Here is a 12,935-nt window from a genome sequence, read left to right as displayed (position 1 = left end):
GTGTGGGAAAACTTGACTGTCCAAAGGACAAAGAAAGGCCTGCCACAAGGGTCAGTGTTGGCTCTCCTTTTGTTCAGTGTATGTACACATCTGACCTTTTTGAGATGCAGGCCGAGAAGCATGTGTATGCTGGTGAGATCTGTGTTGCGGACACTGGAAACAATTGCCATAAGATTGAAAGGAATCTGAGTCAAGACGTGGGCATTTTGACCACTGACTTCCAGCAATGGAGACTATTTCTTAATGAAACCAGGAGAATGGCAACTGCTTTCCATCTAAACAATCGTCTTGCCAATCAACCCATCTTAATCCACGTACAAGAATGGCTATTGCCATTCCAACCAGTTGTCATATATTTGGGAGTAAAATCAACTGTAGCCTGACATACCAGCATCACCTGGTCTGCGTCTCCTGTCCGGGAATGTGTGAGCCACTGGCACACACTGGTGCGACCAGGGACATCTGCCGGTGAGCCTGGTGTCTGCCCCAGTGGGCAAGGCTGGGGGAGGTACAGCCACGCCAGAGGAGCTTCCCAGGCTGGGCGCTGGCTCCTATGAGTGGCGTCCCAACATGCTGCTGCTTTCGCCGCTCCGCAGATATCTGCTTTATATCCGTGGATATCTGCGTCTGCGGATATAAATCTTGTATCTGTGCGGGGCTCTACACTAAAGCTTCTTAAAAAACCAGACAAATAAATGCAACCAGTTCATTAACAAGGACAAAACAACATATTTTCTCCTAGCTTTGTTCTTAGAAACAGATAAACCATTCTGGCTAAAAAATTCCAACAAAATTCAGCCTGAGGCACACTCCCAGCCTGGGAAATTTAAAGTTTGGCGAAAGCAACTGAAAATCGGGTCTTACAATGAGAACTGTCTGGCTACCTTAACTACAGGTGCCACTACCTGCACCGTCTATTGCCAGTATTTTTACCACCATTTCATTTTTAAAATGCTCTGAGTAGGTTCAGGTGGCACTGTAGTTAAAATGCCAGCAGCTGCCTGGGGCTCTGTTTCCACTGAGGGCTTGCTATATCATCAGCGGAGCTTAACCAATATTAGCAGAAATGGGAAATCTTTCAAGAAAAAAGGCAATTTAGACACAGCAAAAGAGAGAATATTTGTCTTTTTAAAATGAATTCAGAGCCCATTTGTTCCTATAATGTTTTATTAAATGTTTAATATATACACACACAAAATAAAACATCATAAACTTCCCATAGTACCTAAACTTCTCATAACGTGTCAACCATATGCTACCTAACCGTAACTATATTTGAAAAAGTAGATTATGTATAATATGAATGGTTAAAATATAAATCAGTTTTTTGTATTACTCCGTTTACAAACAAACCAAATTGGTTTATAAAAATCCAATTAGTTTTAAATCTTATTTTGCTCAGAGCCTATTTGTGTTCTTCCAGATTTAACTACACATTTGAGTGAGTAGACACACTCCCAGGAATATCCAGAAGAGTGCAGATGAACCGGAGGGCTTCAAGTCAACCCCATGCATTAGATATTAGAGAAGAATAAAAAGAAAAGGTGAGATTAGTTTTGAGAAGCTTATTTTGTTTGTTTAACTATTTTGTAGATAAAGGTACTTTTTTTGGACTCTAGACTAAATTGCAGCAAGGGAGATTTTTAGGTTAGACATTAAGAAAAACTTCCTAACTGTAACGGTAATTAAGCACTGGAACAATTTCTCTGAGGAGGTTGTGAAATCGGTTACTGGAGGCTTTTAAGAACAGGTTAGACAAACACCTCTCAGGGATGGCCGAGATCAGAGGTCTCCAAACTGTGGGGTGTCTCCCTCCTGGGGGGGTGTGCAGGAATGTTCAGGATGCATGGCGGGGCCTGAGCCAGCCTCCATGGGGGACAGGGCAGGAGTGCCTCCCAGGCCCGGCTCTGCTCCCGGCCCCAGCCTCAGCCTCGGCCCCAGCCTAGGCCTTTGGCCCCGGCCCCAGTCCCCTCTCCACCCCCTTTCCCCCTGGCCGCAGCTCCCTTCCTGGCCCCACACCCTCCCCCAGCTGCAGCCCCAGTCTCGCCCCCTTCTCCCCCCGCCAGGAGCCATGACCCCACTCCTGGCCCTGGCTCATGGGGTGGGGAGAAGGCACAGACAGGGGTAAGGAGGGGCACAACCATTAAAAGTTTGGGGACCACTGGTCTAGATAATAGTCCTGCCTCAGTGCTGGGGACTGGATTATCGAGGTCCCTTCCAGTCCTATGTTTCTATGATTTCAGTGCCTTTTACTGTCATGTGACAACACTGGCAGAACTCACCTTTGGGCTCTGTTATGGACATTTTACTTATGCTGCTAATGACAGATTTGTAGCTTACAGTAAAACTGCCTCCAGTTTTACTGCTTTGTTGCCTATATATTTCAGCAGCTACAATACAGTAAACTTTAACAGCCACTACTTGCCATAGTTATCTGATGATAAATGTCAGGTCTCTATTGAGTACCAGCAATGAAGGAGATAGAGCCTCTTTTCCTTGTCATTATCTGACACTATGACTAAACCCTGGCTCAGTCAGACTCAGTATATTCTTTCACAATATGAACACATCACTGAGGAGATCTGCTACTTTGTCTGGGCTGTGACTACAGCTATAGGGGAATTTTTTCCCCCACTTTGCCTTATCCAGGATCACCCACCCCAAGCCTATAAGCCAAGACTGCATATCAAGAGACCTTCTTTGAAAGGAATAAAGTTTGGGTTTTTATTTGGCTTCTGAATGTTAATCCTTCAGGCCAGTGTAAAATTTTCAAGCTTTTCTCTGCAACTATGAGGGCTCATGGTGAAATGCTAGCCCTTGGATGGGGAGAGGAGTTTTGCCACCGATTTCAATGGACCCAAGATTTCACCTTACACTGGGGGTGGAAGTAAGATAAAATACTTACCGTTACGGGGGCCTGGCTCTGGGGCCCCGGAAGGGGCGGGGCCTCCAGCGGAAGGGGCGGGCCTGGGCGTCAGCATCCCCCAGCCAGCCTTTCCACGCTGCCTGGCTTGTGCCGCGTGGGGCTCTCGTGGTGATTTAAAGGGCCCAGGGCTCTGGCTGCTGCTGCAGTAGCAGCCGGGAGCCCTGGGCCCTTTTAAATCACTGGGCCCGGGGCAGCTGTCCCTTCCCCCACACACACACACATTGGCGGCCTTGCAGGGGGCAAATGGGGCAGTGACATTAAAGCACTACCATGGCAGTGCTTTAACATTGGCTGCATACAGGCCAGTACCAGCGGCGACTTCTTATCAGTATGCCGTACCAGCCTGTACTGGCCCACATTCACCTCTGTCTTACACCTTTTTTTTCCAATGAACACCTTGATTCTCAGGCAGTCACCTGACTCCAGGAGCAATAAACACCCAATATCTTGAAACTCACAATAAAATGATAATTGGCAACACTGCAAAACTATCAACATAACAACTACTGAGACAGTTTGAATTAACTAGCTCTGATGGGCTAAAATCCACTTCATCAGATGCATGGAGTGGAAAATACAGTAGAGAGGTATAAATACACAGCATATGAAAAGATGGGAGTTGCCTTACCAAGTGTGGGGGGGGTCAGTGCTAACAAGCCAATTCAATTAAGGTGGAAGTGGGCTATTCTCAACAGTTGACAAGAAGGGGTGGAAATCACTTTTGTAGTGCTAATGAGGCCAGTGTAATCAAGGTGGCCCATTTCAAACAGTTAACAAGAACGTGTAAGTATCAGCAGGGGGAAATTAGTTTTTGTAGTGACCCATCCACTCCCAGTCTTTATTCAGGCCTAATTTGATGGTGTCCAGTTTGCAAATTAATTCCAGTTCTGCAGTTTCTCATTGGAGTCTGTTTTTGAAGTTTTTTGGTTGAAGAATTGCCACTTTTAAGTCTGTGATTGAGTGTTCAGGGAGATTGAAGTGTTTGTTGCAGGGTTTGGTTCCTGGGTTAGTGTGTTTGTTGGGTGGTGTGTAGTTGCTGGTGAGTATTTGCTTCAGGTTGGGGGCTGTCTGTAAGCGAGGATTCCTAATGCTAATGCTGCCAACTCTGTCCACATATCTATTCAAGGGACCCCATCACAGGACCTAACCACATCAGCCACACCATCAGGGGCTTGTTCACCTGCACATCTACCAATGTGATATGTGCCAGCAATGCCCCTCTGCCATGTACGTTGGCCAAACTGGACAGTCTCTACGGTCTCTGCAAAAAAATAAATGGACACAAATCTGACATCAAGAATTATAACATTCAAAAACCAGTAAGAGAACACTTCAATTTCCCTGGACACTCAATAGCAGACTTAAAAGTGGCAATTCTTCAACCAAAAATCTTCAAAAACAGACTCCAATGAGATACTGCAGAACTGGAATTTGTTAGTCTCTAAGGTGCCATAAGGACTCCTCATTGTTTTTGCTGATACAGGCTAACACGGCTACCACTCTGAAATTTAAGCTCTGATGTTTATCCACTGAGAGTTAACCCAAGATAGTAGCAAACTGAGATAAAATATAATTGATGTTTTTGCAAGACAGCCAGGATCTTCAGGGTTATTGCTTGTGTAAAGCATTAGATATTATGAAATTTCTCTCTTTCGTAAAGCTGGTACTAATGTGCACAATAATTATTTGCATTATTTAATTTATTTGTATGCTGATCAATCTCTCGTACACACACATTGCAGAATCTTAGCTTCACTCTTGTCATGTTTTTCATAGCATCTTAAAAGAATTGGGCATTTTTCAATATGTTAATTTACTCTATATCCTGATGATTCTATCATGGAGTGTTAAATCAAGTATTTAAGATATATTTTGCTAAAGCACCCTCTAGTGGGACAATAAAAGAAGAACTGTTTTTTAACGGGCTAGTGATATCTATTCTGTGTGTTATGAAAGAACTGAGTAGAGAAAAAGGATACCAGTGAATATAAATAAATGAATCGCTGCTTTATAACAGTTTAATGTTTCTGTAATCTTCAACCTTCCTCAAAACACCTGCAATATTCCTAACATGTAAACACATTGTTGCATTTACAGAGCTGTTCCAGTGCCTTGGCAACAAATATGTCCTGAGCTTGAAAAATCTGAAAGGATGATCAGTCACTTTCTAAAAAGAAACTGTCCATAATGCCCTTCTCAATGAACGGATGTCACTGTGGATGAGGCATGATGATGTTTGATACAATACTCCTGCTACAATAAGCCAGCACGAAAGATACAAGGTCCCAACCTTGCAAGCAGTTCACACTGCAAACACAACATTAACCTCAGTGGGATTACTCCTGGTGGTAAAGTGAAGCACATGTAATAAAACATTTAAGCATGCACAAATGTTTGTAGGAGCTGGGCCTAAAAATCAAAATCACAAAACTTTTAATATAATACGGAGTACTTGGCCCTCGCCAGGGTAACCTACCATTTTCTTACAGGGTATTGGATATAAGAGTAGCTGCCAAGCAGTCGTACCAACTCTTGTCATGTGTCAGATGAGAGAGAAAAGAATTCTAACTTTAAAAATAACGTTCATGTACACTTTTAGTGGGCATCCAGTTGAACCAGTCTAGCTTTGGAAAGGGGAGGGTTCTTCTGTTTCCAGTACATAGCAAAGGCTTTCTTTTAGTAAGAGAAACATGTATTTTAAAATATATGGGATTGCGGGGGAGGGGTTAAAATTACAGGTTTAAAGAAAGGTTCACAAGCTCAAACTAGCTTTGTGAAGCCAAGAAGGAGGCCAAGAAGTTTTCACAGCCTCCAAAAAGTTTCTGTTCCTGTGGGTTATGTGTTTTACGCAGAGCATTTAAAATAAATGAGGGGAAAGGATAATCTCACCCTAGAAATATTCTAGCAAGCTTGAGTTTAGCAGTTTTTTGCTAGGACTACCTGCAAAACGTATCTCCACTAACCCAGCACACCCCGTTTTTATGCCATGAAAATGGCTGACTCTTTCCTACTTTCCACCTCCAAAAAATTTAGTTGAATGCACACCACTTTGTATTAATGTGAGTGAACAGCCCAGCTAGGTATTTATAACAAAATAAAGTGACTATGCATCCCTGAAAAGAAGGAAGTCCCTATTTTCAGGGCATGTTTCTGTCCATTTTAAAGACAGCACTGTATTGTTCTGAGGAGACTGGTGCCCAGAAGGAGTTGCTGAGCTGGTAACATTTAGGGTTGCCAACTTTCTAATAGCACAAAGCCAAACACCCCTGCCCCACCCCTTCTCTGAGGCCCTGGCCCCGCTCCCTCCATCCTCCCTCCCTCTGTCACTCGCTCTCTCCCAACCTCACTCACTTTCACTGGGCTTGGGTAGGGGGTTGGAGTGTGGGAGGGGGGTGAGGGCTCCAGCTGGGGGTGCGGACTCTGGGGTGGGACCAGGGATGAGCAGTTTGAAGTCTGAGAGAGGGCTCCAGGCTGGGAAAGGGGGTTGGGATGTGGGGGGAGAGGGGCAGGTATGTGTTCTGGGCTGGGGTTGCAGGCTCTAGGAGGGAGTTTGGGTGCGGGAGGGGACTCTGGGCTGGGGTGCAGGAGGGGGCTCGGGGTGCAGGGTCCCGGCATCGCTTACCATTGCTCCCAGGAAGTAGCCACCAGGATCCTGAGGCCCCTAGCCGCTTGGATGGCCAGGGAGGCTCTGCGTGCTGCCCTCACACCCTCAGGTGCTGCCCCTGCAGCTCCCATTGGTTGCAGTTCCCGACCAATGGAAGCTGTGGAGTCGGCACCGGGGCAGGGGCAGCGCGCAAAGCCTTCCTGGCCTCCCATGTGCCTAGGGGGCCACAGAGACCAGGTGGCCACTTCCGGGAGCAGTACGCAACTAGGGCGGGCAGGGAACCTGCCTTAGCCCTGGGTCCCCACTGCGCTACCAACTGGAGCTGCCAGGGTCTCCTTTTGACCAGGCATTCCACTCGAAAACAGGATCCCTGACAACCCTAGTAACATAGGATGTAGGCGAGGTGAATATAAATGCACCTCCTGGATCACCTCCATGTCTACATGGACTGCAGGTTTTTTGGGGCAGGGACCATCTTTTGTTATATGTTTGTACAGTGCCTAGCACAATGGGGTCTGGGACTTTACAAATACAAAGAATAAATTATAGTAATTCCTCATGCAATAATGTTGCTGCCCTGCCACCTTGAAGCCTCTCAGTGAGCATTGCCTCAAGTCAGTTCTTTCACCCGGAGTTTGTTTCTCAGTCACTGCACTGAGAGACCTCAAAACTGCAAAAGACTCCTGTCTACCAGGATCCTGCCAATATCCCCAGGGCTGGTTGGGTTTTGGATCTGGCTAGCTGCCAATATGCCCAGAGTTTGCCACACACCCTAATTTCACTAGCCCTCCACAACTCTCCCTCCCTGTCTAGACTCTCTGATCTCTTACTGTGCCTTGTCCCCTCCTACTGTGTAACTGGTGCTGGCCTTGAACCACCGCCCCTTTGTCCACTCCTATAATGACCTTCATTCTTGCATACTCCCCTTTATGCATGCAACACCCTCCCTGAGCTGTTTCATAAGGCTAATTCCCTCTCTTCCTTCAACTCTTTCCACCCCACTTCTATCATGGAGCCCAGCAGCAGCTATCCAACTCACAAGGACTAGCTCAAAGGCCAGTGGGAGATACTTGTATCTTTTACCTATAAAAACCATCAGATGTTGATTGTACATTTTTTTGGCTCTTCCCCTCACCGCCTTTGTTTGTTGCCTGTCTTTTTAGATTATGAGCTCTTCATAGTGGGGACTGGACTGTGCCTTTGTTTGTTGGCCTGGTGCCTAACACATAATATAAATTGAGGTAAGGGTGTGAGGGGGATGAGTTTCTTTAAGTCCGATTCACCCCCAGCCTCACGCAAGAGAATGAGAGCAGTTGCCCCTCTTGGCCTGAGTCTGTGTGAACTTGCCAACGTTTGGAAAAGTTTTGCAAAGGATAATTGTCCAAAAACCTGGGGATTGGTGGTACAGGTATGTCCTTAGCCGCTGGTGTTTTTTGCATGAACGCTGTCAAGGTTAGGGGTTTTATGTAGCATTTTGCAGGCATTAACCGTTTCATTGTCACAAACAAGCTGTAATATAAGGCAATAGTAGTCCCCTATTACAGATGTGGAAAATGAGGCATAGAGAAGTTAATGCCAAATCTTTCAGGTCAGGCACCTTTAATCAACAGTTTGACCCCCTTTTTTTTAGGTGCCTGATATTTCATAAGTGCTGAGTAATTCTAACTCTGACTGAACCCAGTTTAAGCTGGGGGTGCTCAGAACCTCTGAATTCAGGTGTCTAACTTCAGGTCCCAAAGTTTGGAATTTTTGCCATATGTTGCTTGACCAAGTCCTCATAGAGAATCACTGTCAGAGCTGGACTTTGTCCTTTGCTTTCCACTAGGTCATGCTGCTTCTCACACAAGAATGCTACCTCTCCTTGTGGCACTGGCTGCTTAGCAGAAGAGCTAGTTCATTTACAGGCAGCTAGCTGGCCGGACACTTGCCATGGCCTCATACCATCAGCAGTAACCTGGATGGTGTTTACCCCTTTCACAGATCTGAGGCACTGTGGCTGCAATGGGGACAAGAGACCAGAGAGGATATCCAGCATCCCCCAGTATCCTGTCCCTGAAAGATAATTCAGGTTCACTCCACACAGTGGAACCCCCTTCACAGGGGACCTTGTGGAAAAAGCCCTAGCACTGCAATTGAAGAGCCCTGGAGCTAGTGTGGAGGCATATCTTCCCTGAACTGATAGCCCTGTATATCCATTCGAGCCGTAAAATTCATAAGATTGGGAGAGGAAAGAATCCATAGGTTCTTGGGGCCTCTACTTCCTCTCTGGGGTATAATTAGAAGAAATTAGTTTCCTCCAAGTGGGCTCTTTTGACAGGTTTTATTGTGGGACTTGGCTCTGTATTTATTTTCCTCTAGATCAGTAACTTAGAATAGAAATGACAAATAATGGGGAATAAATGTTTTATGCTAATCAGGGCATTGGCTTTATAAATAAGAGAAGCACTCATTTAATTTTACAGTTCAACAATAGATTTCTTTTCTACTGCTTCAGTACTGTGGCTGCAAGGCAGTGCCATGTAGGGCTGATATTAATTTTATATATTACTGTAACTTATTAACCTTGAAATGTAGAATGATGAAACTGAACCTTAGTCTAGCATTTACAACAATACTTGATCAAAACTTAGATTAAGCTCATATACAATTTCTGACACTAGAGGGAGTGCAAATGTATTTTATGAAGAGAAAAAATAAGCCTGATTTTAAATGGGAAATAAATCAAAGGAACAATATAAAATATTAGGCAAATGATTTTATTCCCTCTCTTCAAAACAACAATAAAAAGTCACCAAAGATGTGTCTTACACTTTACTCTTAATATAGCTAATAATGTGGTACTAGCAGACAGATATTGGAGCATGTATAGGGACACTGGGGACCAGATTTTCAAACAGCATGTGTCGTTTGTATCCATTATATCATGACTGAGCACACAAATTGGGTTATCAGCTTTTGACAAGCTACCAGACTTGGCTATCAGTGCATGCAGTTACATATCTATGGTCCTTATATGGACAACATTGCCATAGTATCTGAGCATCTGACAATCTTTTTAATGCATTTATCCACAATACTCCTGTGAGGTAGGGAAGTGCTATTTTCCAGATGGGGGATCAGATACTAAGGGCTAGATCCACAAAGGGGACTGAGGTTCAGTGTTGCAATACCTAACTTTAGGCACCCTGTCACCTAGTGGAATCCTCAGCCCTGTGTTAGGTGCCCAGATTCCCTATAGGATGCATGGGGAGAGTTAGGCGCCTAAGAATAGAATGCACAGAAGCCAGCACATTGGGCAGGGTGCCACGTCAGCTAGCCAATAAGAAATGTCAAGGAGAGGGGTGTGGCCTAAACTCGAGTAATGTAGAAGAAGGTCAACATGGGTAAATGGAATTTACCCACTTCTCATTTGGGGGATGTACAGTTTACTGTAGGTTAGTTTGCAGTTTACAACTACACCACTGCCTAAGCCCAGCGGCGTATTAACGCCTAGGCCGCCAAATTTGCAGGGCAAATTTATAATAGCAGCCAGAGGCTGCTTCCCCCGGTGCCGGTTTGCACCCTCCACCCCAAGCCCCACCCCAACTCCACCCCTTCCCCGCCCCCTCCCTGCCCCTATTGGTCCCCTTCCCCAAATCCCTGCCCCAGCCCTGCCTCCTCTCCTGAGCATGCCGCTTTCCCCCCCTTCCCTCCTCCTTCACAAAGCTGTTTCACGCACAAGCACTGGTAGGGAGCAGGGAGAAGCAGGACCTGGCAGCGCACTCTGGGGAGGAAGCGGAGGTGAGCTGGGGGGTGGGCGACAATTATTTCTGGGCCTAGGGGCAGCAAAATCATTAATCCGCCACTGCCTAAGCCCCACCCCTCAAAGGGAGGGAGGTACCTAACTCTGGGCTGGAGGGAGTTGCCTCCCACCGCTCAGGATTTTCAGCCATGAGCACTCTCCTGGAGCTGGGTGTAGGGTGACCATATTTCCCAAAAGAAAAACAGGACACCGGGTGGTGCTGGCCCAAACCATGTGCCTAAGCCCCTCTCCCTCCATGGGGGGCAGGCAGGGCTTAGGTGAGCAGTGATGCACATACTAGATAGAGTGACCATGTTTCCCAAAGGCTGGGGCTGGCATGAGTGCTCTCTCAAGCCCTGCCTCCCCACCTGCAGAGGGCTGGCATCACTGGTCGCCCCTCCACCTGATCCTCTGCACCCCAGGGTTTTGACAAAAGTGGGCATTTGTCCCATATTGGCAACAGCAAACAGGACAAATGCCCACATTTGCCAATGTAAGTCAGGACGGCTGGGACAGAGCTTAAAAAAGAGACTGTCCTGGCCAAACCTGGATATATGGTCACCCTAGTTGGGTACCTAAACTAGGTCAGTGATTTATCACAAAGAACTGAGGAGGTGCTGCCCCCCACCTTATGTCTTATAGCCCTGTGTTTAAAGCACTTGTTCAGACTGTGGGAGATCAGACTTCTAATCCCCATTCTGCCTGATGTGGATCAGGGATTTGAACCCAGGTCTCCTATGTGAGTCCTATAGCTACTGGGATATTCTCAAGTGGGTTTCTTTCAGTCTTTCCTATTGAAGCTGTTCCACTTTGTATATTTATTGGAGGTGGGACTATGAACCTGACTCTCCCACACCCCAGGGGAAATGTCCTAATCACTGGGCTCTAGAATCATTTTCATGTTTTCTTTGGCCCAATGAATATTCAAGTATTTTATGCTAAGTGGAACAGTTTCAGCAGGAGAGATTCAGAGCGTAGGTGACCTTAGGAAACTTCGATGCCTACAAGGTTAGGCTGTTGATGAGCAGGGATTTTGAGGATCTAAATTTTGGACTTGAGCTGCCTAAAGTGACAAGTAGATGCCTAAATCCCTTTGTCAATCTAGCCCTAAATGGCTTGCCTAAAGATCTCTCAGGAAGTCTGTGACAGACCAGTAAATTGAACCATGGCCTCTTGAATCCAAGGCTAGTGCCCTCATCACTGAACTGTCCTTCTTCCCTGCTGTTGCATATGTAGTTATAGGTTTCAGAGTAGCAGCCGTGTTAGTCTGTATTTGCAAAAAGAAAAGGAGTACTTGTGGCACCTTGGAGACTAACAAATTTCTTTATATGTAGTTAGGTTTAGGTAGCTTAAATGGCACATTTTGTTATGACATATTACATGGTGGCATTACATTGTTTTAAAAACACCTTTAAACACTTTTTAAAAAGGATTTGGCTGAGTGTTGCACAGTCATTTTAAGGACAGCAATTCAGACCAAATAGAAAAATACTGTACATGTAATTTGGAGTCTGATCCTGCTTTCTTTGTGTACCCAAACATTTACTATGAGATTTTGGTACATAAGACAAGCAGGAGTTAAATGATCTAGGGAGCCTCTGGTATCTAGGATCAGGCCATTGCTGTTTCTTCTTTTATTTAGATGTATCTGACATATTTCTATATCATATATTCTCCTTTGTGAATATGTTTTTCTTTATCCTATTTATAGATTTGGAAAGAACAAATGGAAATCATAAGCATCCTGTCAAAGGCTCCAGTCACCACATACACAAGAAAACATAGATTTGATGTGTTCTGATGTTGGTCTATCGCCTCACATATGGTTATATCTCCTGTTGTGTCCCAAAGGGCTTTGCAAGCAAAAAGGAACCAAAGACACTAAAAAGAAATGTCATGCTTTAGAATGTTTTTCTATCATTTTTTCCATTCGATTCAATTCTCTATAGGTTCTTATCAGATCCTTCTCACCAGCGTGCCTTCTAGTCCTGCATTCAACAACATGGCAAACATTTGTCCTGGGAGGTTTTTCTTTCTGTAACCGTCTCCCCAGTGAGCGCTGTGTACTGTCCTGTTTCAGATGGGTTCTGTTTGGAGAACATTAGAACGTGTTGCACACTAAGGGCTTGTCTACACTACCAGCTGGATCGACCGGCAGCAATCGATCCAGCGGGGGTCAATTTATCGTGTCTAGTATAGATGCAATAAATCAACCTCCGATCGCTCTAGCGTCGACTCCGGTACTCCACCTCAATGAGACGCGCAAGGGGAATCGACGGGAGAGCGTCTCCCGTCAACACACCACAGTGGAGACACTGTGGTTAGTAGATCTAAGTACGTCGACTTCAGCTACGTTATTCACATAGCTGAAGTTGCATAACTTAGATCGATCCCCCTCCCCTCACCCTAGTGTAAACCAGCCCTGAGATATATTCCTTTTGAAGAATCAGGCCCTTCTCAAACATAATTCTAGCACAGACTTAACTGTTACCTACAGGGGAGAAAGGTGAAAAACCTTTTTCAAACTTGTTTCTCTTCTTATTGCACGTGAATTAAAGGTGACTTGAGAAAAGCAGAAATAAAAATTATGCCCTGTTTTGCTTCTTTATGATGACTAATGGAGG

General features: G+C 45.3%; 1 long non-coding RNA gene across 1 annotated transcript in view; it reads left to right on the top strand.

Annotated features, from left to right (window-relative positions):
* The window catches only part of LOC125631547 (uncharacterized), a 37,115-nt gene extending 31,576 nt beyond the window's left edge, over nucleotides 1-5,539 (top strand). Inside the window, exons 4-5 of the long non-coding RNA XR_007354980.2 lie at nucleotides 1,424-1,544; nucleotides 5,024-5,539. This is a non-coding gene — a long non-coding RNA (uncharacterized LOC125631547). The remainder of the gene's footprint in view (nucleotides 1-1,423; nucleotides 1,545-5,023) is intronic.
* The last annotated feature ends 7,396 nt before the right edge of the window (nucleotides 5,540-12,935 follow it).

This window comes from Caretta caretta, chromosome 2, assembly GCF_965140235.1.
Source record: "Caretta caretta isolate rCarCar2 chromosome 2, rCarCar1.hap1, whole genome shotgun sequence".
Taxonomy (NCBI): domain Eukaryota; kingdom Metazoa; phylum Chordata; order Testudines; family Cheloniidae; genus Caretta; species Caretta caretta.
This window is presented reverse-complemented; position numbering and strand designations above follow the sequence as displayed.